The sequence below is a fragment of the Polyodon spathula genome, chromosome 1, assembly GCF_017654505.1.
Source record: "Polyodon spathula isolate WHYD16114869_AA chromosome 1, ASM1765450v1, whole genome shotgun sequence".
Classification (NCBI taxonomy): Eukaryota; Metazoa; Chordata; class Actinopteri; order Acipenseriformes; family Polyodontidae; genus Polyodon; species Polyodon spathula.
In genome coordinates this window covers 243,206-267,702 of record NC_054534.1, presented here as the reverse complement: position 1 = coordinate 267,702, position 24,497 = coordinate 243,206, and the positions used below count along the sequence as shown (strand labels likewise).

The following is a 24,497-nucleotide window of genomic DNA, read 5'->3' as shown; positions in this document are numbered from 1 at the left end:
TACTGTACAGTACAGGATACTGCTCTGCTTCCTCCTACCTCAGCTCTTACTGTACAGTACAGGATACTGCTCTGCTTCCTCCTACCTCAGCTCTTACTGTACAGTACAGGATACTGCTCTGCTTCCTCCTGCCTCAGCTCTTACTGTACAGTACAGCATACTGCTCTGCTTCCTCCTGCCTCAGCTCTTACTGTACAGTACAGGATACTGCTCTGCTTCCTCCTGCCTCAGCTCTTACTGTACAGTACAGGATACTGCTCTGCTTCCTCCTGCCTCAGCTCTTACTGTACAGTACAGGATACTGCTCTGCTTCCTCCTGCCTCAGCTCTTACTGTACAGTACAGCATACTGCTCTGCTTCCTCCTGCCTCAGCTCTTACTGTACAGTACAGGATACTGCTCTGCTTCCTCCTGCCTCAATTCTTACTGTACAGTACAGGATACTGCTCTGCTTCCTCCTGCCTCAGCTCTTACTGTACAGTACAGGATACTGCTCTGCTTCCTCCTACCTCAGCTCTTACTGTACAGTACAAGATACTGCTCTGCTTCCTCCTGCCTCAGCTCTTACTGTACAGCCTCCTTGTGTACAGATGATGTTCCAGCAGCTGCAACAGCGTGCCGTCTGTTTCTTTAATTAAACTGAAACACAGGAGCCACTCCCTCTCCCTCTGAGAGAGGCAGAGAGAGAGAGAGAGAGAGAGAGAGAGAGAGAGAGAGAGAGAGAGAGAGAGAGAGAGAGAGAGAGAGAGAGAGAGAGAGAGGCAGTTAGCTTTTCCTTGGTTGCTCAAACAGCCAAGAACAGAGCTCCAATCAGAGAGCCTTTCCATCGTCACACACATACACACACTCCTACACACTTAGAGGGAAGGAGCACATTGCAAAATAGAGCCCAGGACTGCCGGTGTGATGGTGTGTTATAGCAGAGATGGGCATTCCTCAGAGGGACGGAGTCAGCAGCAGCGGAGCAGGATGATTGTGTGGCAGGCAGCGCGGAGGGAGCAGCGGGAGAGGCTGTGAGAGGCTCGGGAGATGGGAGAGGAGAGACAGCGAGAGTCAGCTTCAAGTAACCTGACCCCTGGGAACTAATAACACTGAAACGTGTTTTACAATTTAATCACAACAGCCCCACCCCCACGCGAATTGTTCGAAAAGAAGACCAAAAAAAAGTGGAGTAACATGGCAAGAGCTGCGAAGGTGAGCTGAAGCTTTCTCTTTGAATACTTGATGGATGAAGGGTATTGGATACCTGCATGTATTCCAATCTAGATCAGTAACACACAGGGTATATTACTATTTTACTGAATAGCATTACCCTATAAAAAAAGTAAAAAGCGATGTATCTGTCTATCAATAATTCACATATTTAAATACATACTAGTGTGTGACACACTCTTGTGTCCAGAAGAATAGGCACTGGACAGTCATACTTGAACTTAAAGAGTGGTCCAGGATTTTCCAGAGACACACCAGTGTCACTTTCAGGATAGGGGTTCAAGGGTACTGTGTGCGTGTCTGTGTGTATTAGTGTGTGTGTGTATTAGTGTGTGTTTGTGTGTGTGTATTAGTGTGTGCGTGCATGTATTAGCATGCGTGTGTGCATGTGTATGTCTGTGTGTGTGTGTGTGTGTGTTAGTTTGTGATTGTGCCACTGTTAGCATGTAAGTGACCCTGATACACTTTCATCTTATTTACACTCCCCACCAACACCCTGTGTCCCAGTACACATGTGAGCGGAGTGCATGTTTCGATAGAGAGACGGTACCCTGTGTCCCAGTACACATGTGAGCAGAGTGCATGCTTCGATAGAGAGAAGGCACCCTGTGTCCCAGTACACATGTGAGCGGAGTGCATGTTTCGATAGAGAGAAGGCACCCTGTGTCCCAGTACACATGTGAGCGGAGTGCATGTTTCGATAGAGAGAAGGCACCCTGTGTCCCAGTACACATGTGAGCAGAGTGCATGTTTCGATAGAGAGAAGGCACCCTGTGTCCCAGTACACATGTGAGCGGAGTGCATGTTTCGATAGAGAGAAGGCACCCTGTGTCCCAGTACACATGTGAGCGGAGTGCATGTTTCGATAGAGAGAAGGCACCCTGTGTCCCAGTACACATGTGAGCAGAGTGCATGTTTCGATAGAGAGAAGGCACCCTGTGTCCCAGTACACATGTGAGCAGAGTGCATGTTTCGATAGAGAGAAGGCACCCTGTGTCCCAGTACACATGTGAGCAGAGTGCATGTTTCGATAGAGAGAGGGACGGACAGACCGCCACAGTATTTTTGAGAGATACCCTTCTTGCCACACAGTTTAAAATGCCAAGCTGGGCGTGACTATGGTTTGGCTGACCAATGTCTCCTTGTTCATTCATACTAAACAGTTTAAAGTGACAGGACTCGACGCAGCATCACACAGCTCTCGGCGCGCTCTGTTTATGAGCACAGAGTAGGACTCAGCTGTCTGCCAGAGCCCTTTGCACAAATAAGCATACTCCACAACTTAATAACTGAAAACACGTCATACTTGTGCTTCTGTGTATGCTGCTGAGAGTAAAGCATGTCTGTAGACAATAATAGACTTTCCAATGCAATCTTGTAGCGCTTCTGGTGATTATACCATGTATAATCCTTTTCTATAGTGGTAGTGCATCTCAGTTGGAAGACCTTATTAGATTTGTATTACTTATTACATTAAAGTACTGCATAGTGATTGGTTTACCATATTCCTTCAAATTTAATATGCACTTTTTAAACCAATTTTTTCTTCTCAGAAATGGCCTGCGTCTTAAATTCGAGTACAGTGACGTGCATTAAAATCATTAAAATGACATGACTGCCTGATACACAAACATGACTGAATGTGACAGAAAAGACATGACTGCCTGATACACAAACATGACTGAATGTGACTGACAGGCTGACGAGTGGATAGAGGCCCAGAGACAGACTGCAGTTCAAAAAAATAAATTATATATTTTTATGTTATATGTTTTTATTATAAATTAACACAAAATAAAAGGGCACAAGGGTCAAAACAAAGGGATTTAAACACAAAAAGAAAGACAAAAAGCAAAACTTACAAAATTAAGGTTTTCAGGCTGGGCAATGCCTTCACTGGATTCAAAAAATCACAAACAAAAAACCACCAACCTGCTTCCTCAGCTCCCTCCTCTATATGGGAAGCAGAGGCCTCCTTTTATGTCAGGTGGCTGGGCGCTGATTGATCGTTAATTAAACTAATCAACCCCAGCCACCTGAACACAATGAACCCAGGCAGGTAGGGGAATTTAACCCCATCCCTGCCAATTTCTAAACGGCAGAGCCGTGCTCTGCCACACACCTCCCCCCATGTACAATGTACACCGGCCGTAATCAGCCAACTCCCCCCACCCCCATCCCGCGTCCAATTATGTCCCTTGGGCGGGCTGTTTCGGTAGGTGGTGGATCTCCAAGGTAGTACGGCGATGCTGTCACGGGACTTGGACCCTCCAGCAGAGGCAGTGCTGGCGGGCAGGCAGCACCCCCGGACAGAGTGGGCGCGGCCTCCTCGGACGACGTTCCGGCTCCCTCTGGTGACGGACGCGGCGGCAGCGGACCCCCGGGAGGCGACGGCGGCAGCGGACCCCCGGGAGGCGACGGCGGCAGCGGACCCCCGGGAGGCGACGGCGGCAGCGGACCCTCGACAACCCTAGAAAACAAAGAGGAGACACCAGCAGCCCCAGGCGATGCGGAGCAGCAGGTAACCCCAGGAGATCCAAATGTGTCATCCCTGAGCGGAGCGGGCGTGGCATCCCCAAGTGGTGCAAGGCAGGCATCCTTGGGCGGTGCAAGGCAGGCATCCTTGGGCCATAGCTCCTCCCCTCTGGGCTCTGGGAGCGGCGGCTCCTCCCCCTCTGGGCTCTGGGAGCGGCGGCAACTCCTCCCTCTCTGGCTCTCGGGAAGGCGGCTCACCCCTCTCTGGTGCAAGGCAGGCATCCTTGGGCGGTGCAAGGCAGGCATCCTTGGGCCATAGCTCCTCCCCTCTGGGCTCTGGGAGCGGCGGCAACTCCTCCCTCTCTGGCTCTGGGGACGGCGGCAACTCCTCCCTCTCTGGCTCTTGGGAAGCCTCCTCCCTCTCTGGCTCTCGGGAAGGCGGCTCACCCCTCTCTGGCTCTTGGGCAGGCTCCTCCTCCCTCTCTGGCTCTCGGGAAGGCGGCTCACCCCTCTCTGGCTCTCAGGATGGCGGCAACTCCTCTCTGGCTCTAGGAAAGGCGGCTCACCCCTCTCTGGCTCTAGGAAAGGCGGCTCACCCCTCTCTGGCCCTAGGAAAGGCGGCTCACCCCTCTCTGGCTCTAGGGACAGCAGCTCCACCCTCTTTGTTGGAATGACCAGGGCATCTCCCACGTCTACCGCCAGGTAATTAACCACCATGAGGGCAACCTCTGTGAAGGACGCCGGGTGGTGCTGTTCCTCCCACTATTCCCACCTCTCCCCATCTCGATGCCACAGCGTGTTGATAACTATGGGGAAATCGTGGACGAGGTCTGCCTCAGGGTGCATCAACCAGTCCCAGATCTCCTGGGACGGTGGTGAAGGTGGTGGTGCTGGAGGTAGTGGGGTGGCCCCTGATGCCCGGGGTGAACACTGCACTTCTTCCTGGGCCTGATTGTAGGGGCATCCTGCCCAGTTGTGGCCGTTCTCCTCACAACGGCCACACCAGTTTGAGGGTGGCACGTCTGGGCAGGACCGCCAGCGGTGGTCCTCCTTTCCGCACCATAAACACCAGGGGAAGAGGCTGGCCGGGTCCTCCAGTGGTGGCTGCAGCAGCTTACATTTCTTCAGCTGCTGCCTCTCCTGCCTTTGCCGTTGTCTGCTCTTCTTTCCCATTTTTATAAAAAAACAAAGGGATTTAAACACAAAAAGAAAGACAAAAAGCAAAACTTACAAAATTAAGGTTTCCAGGCTGGGCAATGTCTTCACTGGATTCGAAAAATCACAAACAAAAACCCACTAACCTGCTTCCTCAGCTCCCTCCTCTCTATGGGAAGCAGAGGCCTCCTTTTATGTCAGGTGGCTGGGCGTTGATTGATCGTTAATTAAACTAATCAACTAATCAACCCCAGCCACCTGAACACAATGAACCCAGGCAGGTAGGGGAATTTAACCCCATCCCTGTCAATTTCTAAACGGCAGAGCTGGTCTCTGCCACAGTGACAGAAAAGACATGACTGCCTGATAAACAAACAGAAACATGACTGAATGTGACAGAAAAGACATGACTGCCCGATACACAAACAGAAACATGACTGAATGTGACAGAAAAGACATGACTGCCTGATAAACAAACAGAAACATGACTGAATGTGACAGAAAAGACATGACTGTCTGATACACAAACAGAAACATGACTGAATGTGACAGAAAAGACATGACTGTCTGATACACAAACAGAAACATGACTGAATGTGACAGAAAAGACATGACTGTCTGATACACAAACAGAAACATGACTGAATGTGACAGAAAAGACATGACTGTCTGATACACAAACAGAAACATGACTGAATGTGACAGAAAAGACATGACTGTCTGATACACAAACAGAAACATGACTGAATGTGACAGAAAAGACATGACTGTCTGATACACAAACAGAAACATGACTGAATGTGACAGAAAAGACATGACTGTCTGATACACAAACAGAAACATGACTGAATGTGACAGAAAAGACATGACTGTCTGATACACAAACAGAAACATGACTGAATGTGACAGAAAAGACATGACTGCCCGATACACAAACAGAAACATGACTGAATGTGACAGAAAAGACATGACTGTCTGATACACAAACAGAAACATGACTGAATGTGACAGAAAAGACATGACTGCCTGATACACAAACAGAAACATGACTGAATGTGACAGAAAAGACATGACTGACAGAAAAGACATGACGTCTGATACACAAACAGAAACATGACTGAATGTGACAGAAAAGACATGACTGTCTGATACACAAACAGAAACATGACTGAATGTGACAGAAAAGACATGACTGTCTGATACACAAACAGAAACATGACTGAATGTGACAGAAAAGACATGACTGTCTGATACACAAACAGAAACATGACTGAATGTGACAGAAAAGACATGACTGTCTGATACACAAACAGAAACATGACTGAATGTGACAGAAAAGACATGACTGTCTGATACACAAACAGAAACATGACTGAATGTGACAGAAAAGACATGACTGTCTGATACACAAACAGAAACATGACTGAATGTGACAGAAAAGACATGACTGTCTGATACACAAACAGAAACATGACTGAATGTGACAGAAAAGACATGACTGTCTGATACACAAACAGAAACATGACTGAATGTGACAGAAAAGACATGACTGCCCGATACACAAACAGAAACATGACTGAATGTGACAGAAAAGACATGACTGAAACATGACTGACAGAAAAGACATGACTGTCTGATACACAAACAGAAACATGACTGAATGTGACAGAAAAGACATGACTGCCCGATACACAAACAGAAACATGACTGAATGTGACAGAAAAGACATGACTGTCTGATACACAAACAGAAACATGACTGAATGTGACAGAAAAGACATGACTGCCTGATACACAAACAGAAACATGTGACTGAATGTGACAGACAAAAGACATGACTGTCTGATACACAAACAGAAACATGACTGAATGTGACAGAAAAGACATGACTGCCTGATACACAAACAGAAACTTGACTGAATGTGACAGAAAAGACATGACTGCCTGATACACAAACAGAGACATGACTGAATGTGACAGAAAAGACATGACTGTCTGATACACAAACAGAAACATGACTGAATGTGACAGAAAAGACATGACTGTCTGATACACAAACAGAAATGACTGAATGTGACAGAAAAGACATGACTGTCTGATACACAAACAGAAACATGACTGAATGTGACAGAAAAGACATGACTGCCCGATACACAAACAGAAACATGACTGAATGTGACAGAAAAGACATGACTGCCCGATACACAAACAGAAACATGACTGAATGTGACAGAAAAGACATGACTGTCTGATACACAAACAGAAACATGACTGAATGTGACAGAAAAGACATGACTGTCTGATACACAAACAGAAACATGACTGAATGTGACAGAAAAGACATGACTGTCTGATACACAAACAGAAACATGACTGAATGTGACAGAAAAGACATGACTGCCTGATACACAAACAGAAACATGACTGAATGTGACTGACCCGATACACAAACAGAAACATGACTGAATGTGACAGAAAAGACATGACTGTCCGATACACAAACAGAGACATGACGTGCAGACAGACATTTTCAAAGAAGCGTCATTTCAATTTCAGCATTTCGTTATTAGGCTCTGTTCTAACAAACAGTAACCAGCTTGACAGATCGCAAATACTGAACTTTTTCGCAGTTTGCGGTTCGGGTGCGGGTCAAAAACAAATATTGGGGTCAGCGTACTCGTCTGTAACCCTTTCCAAATAACATATTAGAAGGTAAATGTACCGGTATTTCCAGCTCTAAAGCAGGATGCGGTTAGGGAGGAGTCAGCTGGCTAAGCAGTGTTGTTCTCGCTTGTTTGATAGGTCACAAGATCTTTTTATCACGTCTGCTTGGTTATAATAAACGTCTGTGGAGGAGGTGAAACAAAAGACAGTGCAGGGTTTATATCATGTGGTGGATAACAGTGCGTGAGGTAAATCACAAGTGTGGAGTTGTTTTGGAATCATAGCGAATGAAAATAATAAACATGTGATTGGATTCGTTGCTTGTAAAACCTGTCATTATGTTTTTGTAAACGACAGCCACAAAACTGGTACATCATCTCTGCGAAAGCACAGGCGTAGCTCCCTTTCATTGGTGGCACGAAAGGAATAGACAGGTATTTTATAATAAAGTAGCGATAGTTAATATGTTACAATGTTTAAATATATGCAGACCACCAGAGAAAGCTACCACACTGTATAGCCTATTGTGTAAACTCAATCCGTGGTGAATGGTAGAGACAGATCAATATTATTTTCATCGCTATCATTATACACTGTTCCAAATTTATATACGTCTGTGTGTCTCTGCGATGGTGTGACAATATTCCGTATAACACATTTAGTTAGCACCACTACCTATCTGTGTGTGAATGTGAGAGCGTGAGAGAGTCAGTTGACGAAGGCATAGGTAAAGGACAAACACTTGCAGGTTCAGGTTGGGTTGCAGGTCTGATTAAGCAGGTCGGGTCAGGTTCCGGGTAAGAAGACAGTGCTGCAGGGGTTGCGGTTTCAGGTCGGGTCCTGTAGTAGCGGGTCCGGGTCGTGAAAATCAGACCCGTACAGGACTCTATCACAGGCAATGGCTGGCACTCTTTTGCTTGAGCAGACTCCCAGAAAATTGTCCTGTCTGTCTGTCTGCCTCACTTCCACACTACGCCCTTCTAAAATTCATTAAAACCAAAAGCTGCACAGCATCAGCTCATCCATGGCTCCCCTAGCATCATTATCGATATGAAACCGCTGTTTACATGTCTGTGGAAGAGAATTTTAATAAGGAGAACAGCTATTGGGAGCTGCCAGCCAGCCATAAATGCGATCCGAGAGGCCTGATTTAAAACCTTAGCTGGCGCTCTAAATTACTTATTAGCAATAAAATAACACTTCTGCCACAGGAGATGAGAAAACAATAAAGTGAACTTTTCAGAAGGTTGCTGTGTTAGAGAAAAGAGGCTAGAGTTAATTGACTTTCATTTTCACGCGCCCTCTTGTATTGCAAGACCTAGTGTCTACCCCGCTTACTTTCAGGTCTCCAGACTTCTCTTGGTTCCTAAAGAGCAAAAAGCAAGAAACCGTTGGGATATATGGGATATATCTCTTATAGCCCAAATTACCAGAACACTTATGTCAAAGTGAGCCCTGTATGAGTCAGACAATCGCCTCCGCCCCCAGGATATAAATACGAGTGACGCATAAGGCTCAGCCTCCTCTTCAAGCCTGCTGTGTTGGAGTGAGGGTAATGGTTACATTTCTATTTCAGGGAACCAGTGTTATGATAATAACCTAACGTTCCCTTTCAAGTACGAAATGTAACCATTACCTAATGGGAGCCAATACCCAAGCCGTCGCAAGTGACGCCTGATGCAGTGTATGTAGTGCAAGGCTACACTGAGGAACCTCAGCATTTAACACCAGAAGTCCAAAAAGGGTGTGGCTAACTACCCCAGGACTTAAAGTTGAACATAATAAAAATGTGTTAAAAAGTAGAATGAGTGGCTGCTCTTAACACTCTGGTCCCAAAACCAGGGTCCTGCTGAGGTAGCTTAGGTAGAACCTGGTAAAAGTACGAGGCGTGGCCCATACTGCAGCGTTGCAAATGTCTGAGACAGATGTACCCTGGAATAATGCCTAGGAGGTTGCAAGGCAGGTTGGCAAGATTGTATGCAATCCTGATCGTGTCTACAATCCACACCGACAGCCACAGTTTAGACAGGGCTTGTCCGTGGAACTTAGACCTGCAGTAAGTAAGTAAACAATTGCTCGGATTGCCGCCAACTCTGGGTGCCGTCAACATAATACACCAGTGCACAAACTGGACAGAGCGTCTGGAACTTTCTCTCCCTCACAGACTGGAAAGGAGGTGGATGGAAGGCCTCCGATTCCACTGACTGGTTGATATGGAAAGCAGAAATGCTTTAGCGAGAAAAGAGTAACCTTAGTTCTGGCCTCCACCAAAAAAAAACAAACAGGCTTTCACTGTTGAGATGCTTGCATTTCATCTACCTGCTTGGCAGAGGCAATGGCAAGCAGTAAAGATATCTTTAAAGACAGGAATTTCAGCTCTGCTGAATGAAGGGGTTTGAGTGGAAGTCTTGTAAGTGCGTCCAGCACTACACTGAGCCACCAGTGAGGGACAAGGTCCTTTCTAGGGGGTCTTAACCTCCGAGTACCCTTCAAAAAACTCCCATCAGGAAGTATGATCCTGGGGAGACTGTCAATTTAAATATGACAAGCTGAAATATCTGCCAGGTAGACCTTAAGTGTGGAGGGAGATTTCCTTTTATTAAACAGGTCCTGCAGAATTGCAGTATATCTGCCATGGGGCATGTCGTGGGGTCTAGTGCACACAACTGGCACCACGTCTGGAAGACACCCCATTTGTAGCCATACTCAGAGTGGGTAGATGCTGCCCCTACATTCTGATGGGTGACAAAGACCCTGTCAGATAACCCAGAGCTGCAGGACTGTTGCCACAGAGTGCCCCATGCCTGACTCATCAGGTAGTGACAGGCAGCTGACCATGTAGGAGCTGTGTCAGTACCGGGAACCAGAAAGGGAGAACCGGAGATGCTGCTGCCATCAGGCCCAGAATCTCGGGAAGGTCATTACCATCACCACTGCGTTGGGCTGAAAAGCTCAAAGCAGACAGTTAGCCTTGATGGTGGTGAACACCCAGGGGTCTGAGGTGTATGATCGCCAGTAATCCAGGTGGGCCTGAGAGAATGGGCGCTGGACCTGAGGCAGCAAGCCCTAGGACTGCTGGCTCAGAGGGACTTGCCCCTGTGGCTGCTGCTTGGGAGCAAGATGCCGGTAATGTGAAATAAGAGAGAGAAAAAGTGAAAATATCATAGTTATGACTGAAAAGAGAGCTGACTCCTTCCTCAAGCAACAAAAAATGGTGCTGAGCCTTATGCGTCACTTGTATTTATCTCCTGGGGACGCAAGCGATTGTCTGACGCATGCAGGGCTCGTGAAGGACGGGCTTTGATATAAGTGCTCCGGTAATTTGAGCTATAAGAGATACATCCCATTAGGTTACATTTCATTCTTGAAAGGGAATTACATTTTAAACATTGAGGTTTACACGGTGTGATTGTTTTTATTTCACCAGTTCCACATGTGCTTGCTTTCTAAATATTAAAGGTTCAGCTTTTATTTTAAGGGGCTCTGGCTTGTTAATAATTGTGTTTTTTTGTTGTTGTTGTAAATGTTTAGTTAATACGAACTGTTTAAAATTACTATTACTGTATCTTTTAAACAAAGTGTGGAGCACTTCACTGAAATGACTAAGTCAGAGTTGATAACCACTTGAAGAGTTATTCATTTTCATTACAATTAGTGAACAAACTCTGTGGTAGATACTGCAGCGTTGCACTTCCGATCATGAAGACACACAGACGACACTGAAAACATGAAAAGATACTCAGAAAGCAGCAGCAGCACCAGCAGCAACAGCAAAGATAGACAAAGTGAGGAGGCTGGTGAAATAGAAAGAGATCAATGTGTACATACCAGTAAGAAACAAACACTGCTGACATATCTGTGTAGGATAATCATGAATAAAACTGCATCTGTAGATTTAAATACCCTCTAAACGTGCCTTTAAATGCATTAAATACGCACCACAATAATAATAAAAGCATTTGCCTTTTTGACTGTGCCCCTCCAAATTTTAAATGCATGATGTACCTACCAGAAGTGTCGCGTTTGAAATGTCTGCAAGGAGCGATCGCTAAACTAATAGCTATGCAATCTAATACACGCTTAGCAAAATGTGTGAATCTTTTACATAGGAACACGTGAGACCTACAAAGTGATGTCGAGTTAATGCATGTTAGGTAAGAGTTACCAGAATTATTGTACGAGTCCTATATACTTTGAAGCAGGGCTGCACAAACTGATTATTCGGATCAAGCTCTCCTCAGATGAGGGGCATTGGTGTTGACCAGGCTAATTTACCATTCTGAGTGAAACAAGTGAAGACACAGCTGCTTGAATTGGTGTGGATTCCTGTTCAGAGTCTAAGAAAAGCAGCGATCATCACAAATCCAAACAGCTGGTAAACTACCCCAATGAACGCCAGGGACCCTCACCTGATTCTCAACGCTTGGTTTCTATAGAGAGCTCAATCCGAACAGTCGGACAAGCGCTTTGTCCAGCGCTACTTTAACGCTATTGCAGTGAAGTCCCGGTGTTGCTGATCTCTGCGTGGAAGGCTGAAGCAGGAGGCTGGGCTGATTGAATCATGTCACGATGGCTTGAAGGTTAAATGGTCTACTCTGTGGCAACTAATGAATAAATAAATATGTACATGCATGCACAGTGTAGGACACAAAATGAAGTGCTCATTTTCAGATAATAAATGCAGCCAAGAAACAAGGAATTAAGGTGATACAATTACTTTTCCAGGAAATGTAATCCAGCGTTACAAAGCCTGCCCCATTAAGCTGTCTGTATAAATCAGCCACCCCCAACAGGGTACACACACTCTGTCTCATTCCCTGAGCGCTGCTGTCTCTGTCAACCACACATCCGTCAACAGGGATTCACGTATCAGAACCCCGGGGAGGTCTCTCTGGGGATGTGGCAGCGCTCTGTAATAAACACAAGACTTGTTTGAGCTTTTATGAAAGAGGGTGCAAAGCTCTTCATAAATTTATAATACGCTTAAGTACTGCTTATATAAAAGTGCAGATAGGGACTCTAACACTTTGCATCACAAACAGAGAGAAGAAGCACATTTTATTTAAAAAAAAAATTAAATTTCAGGATTGTATTAGTTATTGTTTATTGTGCTTTAGGTTATGGGGAATGAAGGACTCTGCACACAGTTTTGCAGGCAATCCACAGATAAGGATTGTATGTCGTCTTTACAGCCCCTTAGATTAGTCAACACACATATTGCACTGCTGTAATTGAAATCCTAACCCTTGAGACCAGCTGCCTGAAGCCTTGCACCTCGTTAGCCAGTCTCTATCTCTCTCTCTGCCCTCAATACTCTGCTCTACTGCACCAGGGGAGGGGCTTGGGAAGTTGTTACATATTGCTTTTTCTCAGTATCACACTTTTGTACCTGCTGAAAAGCAAGATTTGCTGCAGTATGTAGATTTGCCGTTTTGTTTCGTAACAATACTCAACAAATGACTACAGTTATCATACATCCCAGGGTCACCTGTGTACACCAGCATCGTAGGACACCTTTATGAGACTCAGACAGATATCATAAAGGAGTCAATGGCACTCATATATCCACTGCTGTAGTGCAGCCAGCTCACTGCCATCTGGCTGGCTGCATAGTACATAAGAACATAAAAACATTTATGAAAGAGAGGAGCCCATTCATCCCATCGGGTTCCCAGTATCTGATTGACCTCAAACATTTGTCAGGCTGGGTCTTAAAGGATCCCAATGATTCAGCATCAATGACATGACTACAGCAGGGAACCCACTCCAAGCCTCAACAATATCCTTCGTGTGAAGAAGTGGCTCCTTTCCCCTGCCTAGTCTATCTCCAATTCATTACCAACAGTGTCCTCTGGTCCTGGTTTCTGTGTCAACTCCTTTTAAGATTGTAAAGACTTTAGTGAAGTAACTACCACAACTATTGTGAAGATCGATAAGCTAACCAGAACACATGCCATTCCTTTTCTGAAGTTAATATATCTCAGTAGCACCCTCTACTGAATGAGCCACAAGACTCAATAGGCTCTCGTTTTCATTGCAAGTCACATCCCCATTGAATCTATTAGCAGCAACTACCCTTATAATTTTGCTGAGAGTGTTGATCTCACACGCAGAATTTCAATGGCAAAGCTGAACATTTAAACCACAAAGGGTTCTATATCAACAGATTACGTACTTATTTAATGACTAATAATGTGTTTATGTGTTAGGTGGCTGTAAACATACATGCAAGCTGATAAAAGCAATGCCTGTTCCCTAAGAACCTTTTCAAGCTACACTTTCCTTGTTTATTTTGTTTATTTATGTGTTTTTATTTTCATATAACAACTGTCAATGGTTTTGTTGTTGTTGTTGTGAACAAATGCAAAACCTCTCGGGGGGCTGATGTTAGGGGAACGGCATCTCTGATCGAATGGAAATGTGCAAAAAGCCTGTCTGTCCAAATACTTGGTAAGTCCTTCTTTACTGAAGCCAAGAGAAAAGCGCTTTGATGTTTCTGACAGGCAGTACTTTCAAGAACAGTTAACTGGTTTCTGCTGTGCTAGCTAAGAAAATCCAGATCGAAGGGGTTCGATACCATGACACAAAAACCGCATTCGGATTTCCTTACTGTTGAGTCCACTTGTTTAGAGGGCTGCTGGCTTCAAATGTAGTTCAGGGAAATCTGTGATCACTGTCGACAATGCTTTTTCCAAATTGAAAACATGCCCTGAAACGCTTTTCCGCAGAATAAACCCACTGCATGTGATTAGTGTAACATGGAAGGAAATTACCTAACACATCTGAGTGTAACTGTATATGGATTTCCGACTTGGTCACCAGTTTCCTGATACAAAGCCTGTCTCTTCAATGTTACAATGCACTTATCCGTCACAGCCCGCGTTTTTGTTTTTGTTTTTGTTTTTGTTTTTTTTTTGGGGGGGGGGGGGTTTTCTGGGATGGCAAATCAGTCTGTCTTTATCATGCACTGCAGTTACACAGCGCTTCCTCTAAAAACAAAGAGATAGAGACAAGGCACGGTAATGTACAAGTTAATCATTGAACAGACTTAGATACTGGCAGGTTGCCTGGGACTCAGATGACGTTGCTATTGTATAACTGATCTCCTGTGTCGCTGCTCATCCCCCCCCCCCCCCCCCCCCCCCCCCCCCACATACACACACTCACGCACGCCACAGACACACACACATGCATGCATGCACACACACACACACACACACATCGACAGACACACACACATGCACACACACACACACACTCATGCATGCACACACACACACACACAACACACACACATACACACACACATGCATGCACACACACACACATGGACAGACACACACACACACAACACACACATTGCAAATGAGATTAAAGAGCTCTCTCACTCTTGTGACTCACTCACTCAAGGTTCCACAGAGAGCTAGAATTAAAAAGGACCATGCAAAACACACTTCTATAAAGGGACCAAGCCCCATATACTTGTTACCGTCTGTTATTGTAACATTAACCTCAAATCATTGTTACTTGGCAGCTATCTGTTTAAATAAAATACATTTTAATACTAGATTCTGAATTGGTCATCATTAGCATTTTTTTTTCAAAGGGTAAAACACACCCAAAAACCAGGCGTAAGCAAGTAGCAAATTGAATTTAGGAGCTTGTAAGAAGTCTTGCATTTACATGTTTTCTTCTTTTAGAAAAAAGGGCTAATGATGATTTAGAGAAAATCTTTTTAAATATTTACCATAATTAATTATGTTGACACACACAAGCCTTCATATAATCCACAGCTCTATATAACACACATTCTAGTTATGCACTCTTTGTATAAATCACGCAGGAAACAAGAAAAACAAGATAACTCTACTGATTAGACCACAGCAAAACTGTGCGTGCTCTCGCTTAAGCACCTCATAATGGATCTTTATCGAGCCCTCCTTAATGTATTCATTGGTTAAAAGTTAGGGATATTGAAATTCTATAACACTGGGTCCTTTTAAGGGAGGTTGTTTTCATTTGGCTGTGTGCTATAACTACAATATGCCCGTGTGTTTAAACCTAGACTGTATCTGCATTAAGAGTGATTACACAACATAGCACATCAGTTGTTGATAGTACAGAAGATTTTTCCCTTTCATCAGACATTACAGCAACCCGTGGCTCTCTGATGCTGCAAAACCTGATATTTCTCAGAGCAGCTTTAATAAAGGCCTCTTAGCATATCTACAGTGCTTCAAAGCCTTGCTGAAGACAACACTTGTGGCACAAATACAGAGACAACAAACACAGGCAGAAGTCTGAACAGGGCGGGATCTGATATATTTTGATTACAGGAAGCAATACTTAAACCTCAAAGACTGATGCAATAAGCTTATGGAATGGTATATTATGCTTTCATTCCATGTACAAGTCCTAAAACCATACAGCCTTAAAGCAACACAAATTATCCCAGGCTTTAACCACTAGACCATACCACCTCCCAGTTCATCAGCTCTAATCACTAAACCACCCTACCTGCCTCCCAGACACTCAGCTCCAACCACTAGACCACACCGCCCCCCAGTTCATCAGCTCTGACCACTAAACCACCCTACCTGCCTCCCAGACTCTCAGCTCTAACCACTTTTCTCTCTAGGGCTGGGCTGCCTTTCCAAGGAGTTAAACTCAGATTTAGTTGAGGGCCAGCGCTAATCTAACTTAGTTAAAGCAATGACAGTAAGTCTGTTTGTCAGGGCCTCGTAAACAGGAGCAATTCAGAAATAGCAGAAGGAAGCAACATCCAGCCCAGCGCTACAGCTCCCAGTTCCTGCCTCTAGCTCAGAATCAATCACTGGCGAGATTTTCACTCGGAGCTCTCTCATCGCACACCCTGCCACGCACTCTGTGTTAAACTAAGAGCAGATCGATCAGATTGTCACTCTATCTGCAGATCAGGGTTAACCCTTTCATTCCCTTGCATGCTCGCCTAAACTCCCTACCAAACACTAGTATCCATTCTTCTTCTATACTTTATGTAGTGCTGTTGATACACATCATGGTCATCAACATTTCCATAACAGTGATTTTGAATTTACAGCAGTGGTGGGGGTGGGTGTTACTGACAGCGTTGCCACAGCAGTCAGCATTTTCACATTTGAGAAACTTTCTACACCAATTTGTGGTAAATAGTTGAACATTGTAAATGCTGTATGTTATACTGGGTGCTGTAATATTTTGGCACACACTGTTTTCTTTAGACAACAATTCAAGAATAAGCCAAAAGGAAATCACTGAAATCAATAAATCATAAAGAAAGTAATTATGAAAAAAATGAAGACGAACATTTAGATTGGAGGCTTCATCTGGCTCCATTATGACAGTGAAGAAAAAGTAACCTTCTGCCTTGTTTGGCATCAGCTTCCCAGACTTGCAGATCAAACAGCAGCTTTATTTGTTGTGAATTCAACATTTCGTTCACATCATATCCAGTCTCGCAGTAAGATGTCCCGATGGATACCCAGATACGCCATCAAGTTGTCTAACTTTTTTATTTGACTTGGGAGGATCTACACAAGCGTCAACACTCAGGGAAGGATTGTTATTATTTTGTATTATTAATATTGCGTAAACCACCAAATAATAATTTTTGCTGTAGCGTATTCGGAATAAAATAACACCTGTCATATTGCAATCTAAATATTCTACATCTGCTTAATTCTAACAAATAATATTTATAAAATAATGTTAATAGTGTAAATATTGTAACCTGGCCAAAACAATAGAAAGTACATTCCAACATTACAAAAGTTTAACATTACTAATTACAACTAGCCATGAAGTGCTGACATCAGATAAATCAAGGTCAGGTTACTTTGTTTATTTAATAACCTGTAAATAATTCAAAACAAGGATACCTGGTTGTACTTTTAATGGTCAGTGCAAATGTGGCCGTTACTCCATCCATTCACAGACAGTCAACAGTAGATGTTTTACATTGAACTGCAGTCCAGAGTTAAAAAAATAACTTCTTTCCAACTACAAGCATCTTGCCTTTTCTTAGAGTCACTGCATTCTTGTGCTTAACATTTAGTATGCCTTTATATTCATTATAATGTTAAATTTCCTTTCTGATTTCAATGTTACCCAAGTTTGGATTACTTCTTTTAGCACTTGCTATATACATTATTTTATTTCAATTCACACATTCAAAGTTTGTCAGTGCCATGCTCCCGGAAGATGCTTCACGACTGGCTAGCAACAGCTGCAGAAGCTGCCGTGTACAGTCATTACAGAGAAACTCAAGCAGGGATCTTAACATTAGCTAAAAACAAGGCAGTAAAATTGGTAACATTTTCAAACACAATACGATTACTGTAGAATGTTGCTATTATAAGCATTGCATAATTAATTCGAGTCCTTACGTTTAATATGCAGATAACAACTGGTTTAAGACTGACATAACACATGTTAAGCGTCAGCATTAAAAAATAAAATAGAGACGTTTGCTTCTACTAGCAGCTAATGTGTAAGGTTTTTTTTGTGTACTCGAATATGTAATATGCTATTCGAATAGTTTATTTTTGAGTAATCGTGTTTTCGACTACACTGACTCACGGATCCCTAATTAGGATTATTATAATTCAGTTTTAGCGTTGCTGTGACCATATGATAACAGCTTGGGTTTGGGTTTTCTTGTGAAAAAAGGAATATCAATTGTACACATATATTTTCAAATCCTGAATGCAGTATTTTCATTTTCTGACAAGCACACTGATGTGCGCATGTCAAATGGCTGAAGTAACATATATTGAAAGGCTGTTTTTAACCATTTTCTTTTGAGACAGGGGCTTGTTTTGGTTACCATACACAGTTAGAAACATACTGAAAATAAAAACCACCATGAATATATTGGGCCAGATACAATTGCATCTGGGCCAGTAAAAACGCTAGCTCAGTGGCCCAAGGGACCAGTTAAAAATCTAAATGTAGAGCCGTGGAATGGGTAAAGGACCCCAGGTGCAGCCTCTGGCTGTACAACACTGACTATTTTAAAAAATAAATAATAGGTTGTTTGATTTGTAACTCTAAAGGAAATGATTTGTGTAACTATCGATTATACAATGTGAATAGCGCAAATTACCAATGAAGCATAATGCTGTTAATAATCCATAAGAGACAGTACTTTCACTTATTTTGACACTTCCTCCTCAATTTTCAGTTCTCTCGCATGATAAGACTTGTGTGTTCAAGTGTCAATGTAAGGCAAATCAAACTTGTTAAATATCAAAGACGGGAGTGTTTGTTTGAAACACAGCCTGGAGGTTTACTGACTTCCAGTTTCCCCAAAATGATTATCAGAAGCCAGATAGCCAGATCAATACATTTGTATTTTTTCTATATGTTTTTGTCTTATTAGTCGTCAATTATTAGTTGGCAAGGAACACAGATGGTCCGATACAATGTGTGTCATTTGCAGGACTGATTGAGTTTGATAAGAATGAACTCATAGCAGTCTAAATTCAAAATCTCAGCCAGCTTGGACAGAGAAACACAGTTTGGCTACACAGATGAAAGACACAGACATTCTGTCCTGTAAATTTAAACAGATCCAAATACTGTACAACATACAAAACTCCACACGAAATCTATATAAAATATATCGATCTAAATGTCCTTTCAGCACTACTTAACTGGCTTAACTGGGTTGCTAATTGTAAAACCCTGTGCACTGGTGCACAAAACAAAAACAAAAACTATGTCGCCATAGTTTTAGTCAAGCAAAAATAAATCATGAAAGCCTGCAGTGTCAGTGCCATTCAGAGGAGCCTGAGCGAGTCAAGGTGTACCAGGGAGAGATCTTTCATTCCAGAGATCATTAGGCGTGTGCTGGTCTGTAAAGCAGTGATTATTAGGCGCGTGCTGGTCTGTAAAGCAGTGATTATTAGGCGTGTGCTGGTCTGTAAAGCAGTGATTATTAGGTGAGCTGGTCTTTAAAGCAGTGATTATTAGGCGTGTGCTGGTCTGTAAAGCAGTGATTATTAGGCGTGTGCTGGTCTGTAAAGCAGTGATTATTAGGCGTGTGCTGGTCTGTAAAGCAGTGATTATTAGGCGTGTGCTGGTCTGTAAAGCAGTGATTATTAGGTGTGCTGGTCTGTAAAGCAGTGATTATTAGGCGTGTGCTGGTCTGTAAAGCAGTGATTATTAGGCGTGTGCTGGTCTGTAAAGCAGTGATTATTAGGCGTGTGCTGGTCTGTAAAGCAGTGATTATTAGGCGTGTGCTGGTCTGTAAAGCAGTGATTATTAGGCAGTGTAGGCGTGTGCTGGTCTGTAAAGCAGTGATTATTAGGCGTGTGCTGGTCTGTAAAGCAGTGATTATTAGGCGTGTGCTGGTCTGTAAAGCAGTGATTATTAGACGTGTGCTGGTCTGTAAAGCAGTGATTATTAGGCGTGTGCTGGTCTGTAAAGCAGTGATTATTAGGCGTGTGCTGGTCTGTAAAGCAGTGATTATTAGGCGTGTGCTGGTCTGTAAAGCAGTGATTATTAGGCGTGTGCTGGTCTGTAAAGCAGTGATTATTAGGCGTGTGCTGGTCTGTAAAGCAGTGATTATTAGGCGTGTGCTGGTCTGTAAAGCAGTGATTATTAGGCGTGTGCTGGTCTGTAAAGCAGTGATTATTAGGCGTGTGCTGGTCTGTAAAGCAGTGATTATTAGGCGTGTGCTGGTCTGTAAAGCAGTGATTATTAGGCGTGTGCTGGTCTGTAAAGCAGTGATTATTAGGCGTGTGCTGGTCTGTAAAGCAGTGATTATTAGGCTTTGCTGGTCTGTAAAGCAGTGATTATTAGGCGTGTGCTGGTCTGTAAAGCAGTGATTATTAGGCGTGTGCTGGTCTGTAAAGCAGTGATTATTAGGCGTGTGCTGGTCTGTAAAGCAGTGATTATTAGGCGTGTGCTGGTCTGTAAAGCAGTGATTATTAGGCGTGTGCTGGTCTGTAAAGCAGTGATTATTAGGCGTGTGCTGGTCTGTAAAGCAGTGATTATTAGGCGTGTGCTGGTCTGTAAAGCAGTGATTATTAGGCGTGTGCTGGTCTGTAAAGCAGTGATTATTAGGCGTGTGCTGGTCTGTAAAGCAGTGATTATTAGGCGTGTGCTGGTCTGTAAAGCAGTGATTATTAGGCGTGTGCTGGTCTGTAAAGCAGTGATTATTAGGCGTGTGCTGGTCTGTAAAGCAGTGATTATTAGGCGTGTGCTGGTCTGTAAAGCAGTGATTATTAGGCGTGTGCTGGTCTGTAAAGCAGTGATTATTAGGCGTGTGCTGGTCTGTAAAGCAGTGATTATTAGGCGTGTGCTGGTCTGTAAAGCAGTGATTATTAGGCGTGTGCTGGTCTGTAAAGCAGTGATTATTAGGCGTGTGCTGGTCTGTAAAGCAGTGATTATTAGGCGTGTGCTGGTCTGTAAAGCAGTGATTATTAGGCGTGTGCTGGTCTGTAAAGCAGTGATTATTAGGCGTGTGCTGGTCTGTAAAGCAGTGATTATTAGGCGTGTGCTGGTCTGTAAAGCAGTGATTATTAGGCGTGTGCTGGTCTGTAAAGCAGTGATTATTAGGCGTGTGCTGGTCTGTAAAGCAGTGATTATTAGGCGTGTGCTGGTCTGTAAAGCAGTGATTATTAGGCGTGTGCTGGTCTGTAAAGCAGTGATTATTAGGCGTGTGCTGGTCTGTAAAGCAGTGATTATTAGGCGTGTGCTGGTCTGTAAAGCAGTGATTATTAGGCGTGTGCTGGTCTGTAAAGCAGTGATTATTAGGCGTGTGCTGGTCTGTAAAGCAGTGATTATTAGGCAGTGATTATTGTGCTGGTCTGTAAAGCAGTGATTATTAGGCGTGTGCTGGTCTGTAAAGCAGTGATTATTAGGCGTGTGCTGGTCTGTAAAGCAGTGATTATTAGGCGTGTGCTGGTCTGTAAAGCAGTGATTATTAGGCGTGTGCTGGTCTGTAAAGCAGTGATTATTAGGCGTGTGCTGGTCTGTAAAGCAGTGATTATTAGGCGTGTGCTGGTCTGTAAAGCAGTGATTATTAGGCGTGTGCTGGTCTGTAAAGCAGTGATTATTAGGCGTGTGCTGGTCTGTAAAGCAGTGATTATTAGGCGTGTGCTGGTCTGTAAAGCAGTGATTATTAGGCGTGTGCTGGTCTGTAAAGCAGTGATTATTAGGCGTGTGCTGGTCTGTAAAGCAGTGATTATTAGGCGTGTGCTGGTCTGTAAAGCAGTGATTATTAGGCGTGTGCTGGTCTGTAAAGCAGTGATTATTAGGCGTGTGCTGGTCTGTAAAGCAGTGATTATTAGGCGTGTGCTGGTCTGTAAAGCAGTGATTATTAGGCGTGTGCTGGTCTGTAAAGCAGTGATTATTAGGCGTGTGCTGGTCTGTAAAGCAGTGATTATTAGGCGTGTGCTGGTCTGTAAAGCAGTGATTATTAGGCGTGTGCTGGTCTGTAAAGCAGTGATTATTAGGCGTGTGCTGGTCTGTAAAGCAGTGATTATTAGGCGTGTGCTGGTCTGTAAAGCAGTGATTATTAGGCGTGTGCTGGTCTGTAAAGCAGTGATTATTAGGCGTGTGCTGGTCTGTAAAGCAGTGATTATTAGGCGTGTGCTGGTCTGTAAAGCAGTGATTATTAGGCGTGTGCTGGTCTGTAAAGCAGTGATTATTAGGCGTGTGCTGGTCTGTAAAGCAGTGATTATTAGGCGTGTGCTGGTCTGTAAAGCAGTGATTATTAGGCGTGTGCTGGTCTGTAAAGCAGTGATTATTAGGCGTGTGCTGGTCTGTAAAGCAGTGATTATTAGGCGTGTGCTGGTCTGTAAAGCAGTGATTATTAGGCGTGTGCTGGTCTGTAAAGCAGTGATTATTAGGCGTGTGCTGGTCTGTAAAGCAGTGATTATTAGGCGTGTGCTGGTCTGTAAAGCAGTGATTATTAGGCGTGTGCTGGTCTGTAAAGCAGTGATTATTAGGCGTGTGCTGGTCTGTAAAGCAGTGATTATTAGGCGTGTGCTGGTCTGTAAAGCAGTGATTATTAGGCGTGTGCTGGTCTGTAAAGCAGTGATTATTAGGCGTGTGCTGGTCTGTAAAGCAGTGATTATTAGGCGTGTGCTGGTCTGTAAAGCAGTGATTATTAGGCGTGTGCTGGTCTGTAAAGCAGTGATTATTAGGCGTGTGCTGGTCTGTAAAGCAGTGATTATTAGGCGTGTGCTGGTCTGTAAAGCAGTGATTATTAGGCGTGTGCTGGTCTGTAAAGCAGTGATTATTAGGCGTGTGCTGGTCTGTAAAGCAGTGATTATTAGGCGTGTGCTGGTCTGTAAAGCAGTGATTATTAGGCGTGTGCTGGTCTGTAAAGCAGTGATTATTAGGCGTGTGCTGGTCTGTAAAGCAGTGATTATTAGGCGTGTGCTGGTCTGTAAAGCAGTGATTATTAGGCGTGTGCTGGTCTGTAAAGCAGTGATTATTAGGCGTGTGCTGGTCTGTAAAGCAGTGATTATTAGGCGTGTGCTGGTCTGTAAAGCAGTGATTATTAGGCGTGTGCTGGTCTGTAAAGCAGTGATTATTAGGCGTGTGCTGGTCTGTAAAGCAGTGATTATTAGGCGTGTGCTGGTCTGTAAAGCAGTGATTATTAGGCGTGTGCTGGTCTGTAAAGCAGTGATTATTAGGCGTGTGCTGGTCTGTAAAGCAGTGATTATTAGGCGTGTGCTGGTCTGTAAAGCAGTGATTATTAGGCGTGTGCTGGTCTGTAAAGCAGTGATTATTAGGCGTGTGCTGGTCTGTAAAGCAGTGATTATTAGGCGTGTGCTGGTCTGTAAAGCAGTGATTATTAGGCGTGTGCTGGTCTGTAAAGCAGTGATTATTAGGCGTGTGCTGGTCTGTAAAGCAGTGATTATTAGGCGTGTGCTGGTCTGTAAAGCAGTGATTATTAGGCGTGTGCTGGTCTGTAAAGCAGTGATTATTAGGCGTGTGCTGGTCTGTAAAGCAGTGATTATTAGGCGTGTGCTGGTCTGTAAAGCAGTGATTATTAGGCGTGTGCTGGTCTGTAAAGCAGTGATTATTAGGCGTGTGCTGGTCTGTAAAGCAGTGATTATTAGGCGTGTGCTGGTCTGTAAAGCAGTGATTATTAGGCGTGTGCTGGTCTGTAAAGCAGTGATTATTAGGCGTGTGCTGGTCTGTAAAGCAGTGATTATTAGGCGTGTGCTGGTCTGTAAAGCAGTGATTATTAGGCGTGTGCTGGTCTGTAAAGCAGTGATTATTAGGCGTGTGCTGGTCTGTAAAGCAGTGATTATTAGGCGTGTGCTGGTCTGTAAAGCAGTGATTATTAGGCGTGTGCTGGTCTGTAAAGCAGTGATTATTAGGCGTGTGCTGGTCTGTAAAGCAGTGATTATTAGGCGTGTGCTGGTCTGTAAAGCAGTGATTATTAGGCGTGTGCTGGTCTGTAAAGCAGTGATTATTAGGCGTGTGCTGGTCTGTAAAGCAGTGATTATTAGGCGCGTGCTGGTCTGTAAAGCAGTGATTATTAGGCGTGTGCTGGTCTGTAAAGCAGTGATTATTAGGCGTGTGCTGGTCTGTAAAGCAGTGATTATTAGGCGTGTGCTGGTCTGTAAAGCAGTGATTATTAGGCGTGTGCTGGTCTGTAAAGCAGTGATTATTAGGCGTGTGCTGGTCTGTAAAGCAGTGATTATTAGGCGTGTGCTGGTCTGTAAAGCAGTGATTATTAGGCGTGTGCTGGTCTGTAAAGCAGTGATTATTAGGCGTGTGCTGGTCTGTAAAGCAGTGATTATTAGGCGTGTGCTGGTCTGTAAAGCAGTGATTATTAGGCGTGTGCTGGTCTGTAAAGCAGTGATTATTAGGCGTGTGCTGGTCTGTAAAGCAGTGATTATTAGGCGTGTGCTGGTCTGTAAAGCAGTGATTATTAGGCGTGTGCTGGTCTGTAAAGCAGTGATTATTAGGCGTGTGCTGGTCTGTAAAGCAGTGATTATTAGGCGTG

General features: G+C 44.0%; 1 protein-coding gene across 1 annotated transcript in view; it reads left to right on the top strand.

The window, feature by feature from the left end:
• The first annotated feature begins 743 nt into the window (after positions 1-743).
• Positions 744-24,497, top strand: part of LOC121304074 — a 152,462-nt gene continuing 128,708 nt past the window's right edge. The window contains exon 1 of the mRNA XM_041235068.1: positions 744-1,193. The gene's annotated coding sequence lies outside the window, so the exon portion shown is untranslated. The remainder of the gene's footprint in view (positions 1,194-24,497) is intronic.